The 2,624-nt window shown below is 29.8% G+C and overlaps 1 long non-coding RNA gene across 1 annotated transcript; it reads left to right on the forward strand.

Moving 5' to 3' along the window:
* Positions 1-903: 903 nt before the first annotated feature.
* Positions 904-2,409, forward strand: LOC139907670 (uncharacterized). Its single transcript, XR_011784398.1, has 3 exons — positions 904-1,129; positions 1,447-1,586; positions 1,653-2,409. It is a non-coding gene; the product is annotated as an uncharacterized lncRNA (long non-coding RNA).
* Positions 2,410-2,624: the final 215 nt, after the last annotated feature.

Genomic DNA, 2,624 nt, shown 5'->3' on the forward strand with positions numbered 1-2,624 from the left:
AGGCCTACAGCTTTGGTTGTCCTTTATGTTTCTTAACTTTTCCAAAAATAGGTTTTTCCAAGTTAAAAATTGGAAATTTTTCTGAGTAAAAAAATTAAAAATTCATATCATTTTTAAAATGAAATGTATTTTACTCTTTGTCATTAAAGTAGTAGCACATATAATAATTATTGATGACATAGAGATGTAAAAAGATATGACGTGATTATAGGGTTTTTTTTAAAAATATTATATACTATCTCTGATAATTATCATTTTTTTTATATCAAACAATCATGTTAGAGGAAAATTGTATTAAAATTTTTGAAAGATTTTTTCCTTATGCACAATAGTTATTTTTTTATAAATTGACTCAGGTTGAAGTTTAGTAGAAAATAATTATATTTTGTCCATAAACTATTCTAAACATTGATCAATCTGTCTGAAACTATGAACATTTCTTCAGTTTTAAAAAGAAACGCTATTTCAAACCATGTCCCTTCAGCATTTGGAGAAAAAAAACCAATTAAAGAACCAGTCTAATAATTGTTACGTATTTGTATACTAAAGAAAGAACGCACAAGTTTGAACGTATCACTATTACTTAGTATACATATATAACCATACATAGTATGTAATACCTATGGATAGGATTTCAAACGGTCATTTTATTTTATTTTTGCACATTACTACATAACTAAGCAACATCTAATACTAATAATAAAAAATAAAAATAATCCACCACAAATAGAGAGAGTTTGATTTATGAACAAGGAACCATCCCTAATTCACAAACACATAACAAAAAAAAACAAAAAAAATAACAAAAAACGTGTGTGTAGAGGCCCCTAGTGAGAGAAGAAGAAAAAAAAGAAGAGAAGAACTGAAGAGAAGAACTGCTTCTTCATATATCTATATATTATTTCTTCTCTTCCGCGCAGTTGGAGTAAGTTTAACCCCTCGGTGACCAAAACCAAGATTCATCTCGTCATTTTCCAAAGAACCAAAAAATCTTTTTTCTACTTCTTTCATATTTTTGTTCTCCTTCTAAAATACAACGATGTACTACTCTGTTTTAGTTTTCTTATAATATTATAACAATTACTCTTTCCTGACTCCATCCGTCTTCTCTTCATTATAATATACAGAAGTATGAGTTTCTAGACATTTCCAAAGTACTATGTACTTTTTGCCGAAAAACTAATTCATTTTTTTTTTTGGACAATAAAAAGAACCGTATAAATTTATGGTAATATATTCAGGAGTAGCTGAGTAAATAAGTATTCGATGTATGAAAAAGACTTTAAAACATTTTTTTGTTTTTTAAAAAGAAGGGGAAATTTGCATAGCTTGACTGCATTTTTCATAAAGTACAGCGTACGCAAAAATAATAAAAACAATAATAATAATAAAACTTTGTGCGTAATATTCTAATGAGCTATCTTTTTTTTTGTGTGTGTGCCATAGTAATGTGCATATTTAGGTTCCCCCTACGTCATCTATATAATATTATATTATAATGTAGACACTAGTAAATGGTGTCAAGTGCAGAAGGAAGGGATTGAGCCTGGGATACTTTGCTATTTGATAAATTATTTTATAAAAAGGTAATAAATTAGTACGGATTTGAATATGTTAATTTACTATCTTTATTTTTTTTTTTTGGTTCATAGGAATGACCCTGCTCCTGGTTTTGACTTATGAAAATTGATTTCCTACCTACCAACCTCCTGTTTGCAGCAGGTTTCATGATGAATATTCATTTTGGGTTGAGTTTGTCATCGTTAAGGTCGTCCAGGATTAATATCCGCAGAAGTGAGAAAAGTCCTTATTCTGCAATTCCAAGTCCTTGGATATTTCCATTGAGTTCCCAGATTCGTTAAAACAAGTCTTTGATTACAAGTTCAAGCTCTTGAATATGTTCATCGAAACCTTAGACTTTGTTAAAAGAAAATGGTTTGAAACTTAGTTTTCGATTCTAATTTAAGAGGTAAGTCTTAGCTATGGAGTCCATGTCAAGCCCAAATTCTTTCCTCACAAATTATTATCCCTTTAATATTTTCCTCAAGTTCTCAGATTTGAAAAAATAAAAGGGTTTGAAACTCAACTTTCGAGTAGTCCAATTCTAGACGTAAGTCTTGGCATGGAGTACAATTCAAGTATTAAGTGTTTGCTCACACATCCTAGCCCTGTAATATTTTCATCAAGTCCTCATACTTCCTTTGAGCTTACTTTGAGCCATAATTATAATATGTAGAGAGTCCATACTGCCAAGGCGTTTCTTGAGTCCAGTTTAAAATAACTTTCTGATCAAATATATGTAAGTATCGAGTCTTTGATTGTGATATCAAATCTAATCACAAAACTCAAATTCAAGCCTCCATCTCTGTTCCTTAGCATGGAACTGCCCATTATATTGAGTTCCCCAACAACTAATGTATTATAATTCAAACAACCAAAACTCTGTGATGATAATAACCTATATAATTAGTCCCATATTAGGTATGATTCAAAACTTCTAAAAATTGTATAGAGAGTTCATAAAATGGTATTAAATATTCCAAGTTACAGATATGATCGGGTTCAAAAAATCAAAACGGAATTGATCCAAGCTTGTACCCGATCCCACTGATTTTTCTATTTGA

This window comes from Lepeophtheirus salmonis, chromosome 2, assembly GCF_016086655.4.
Source record: "Lepeophtheirus salmonis chromosome 2, UVic_Lsal_1.4, whole genome shotgun sequence".
Lineage (NCBI taxonomy): Eukaryota > Metazoa > Arthropoda > Copepoda > Siphonostomatoida > Caligidae > Lepeophtheirus > Lepeophtheirus salmonis.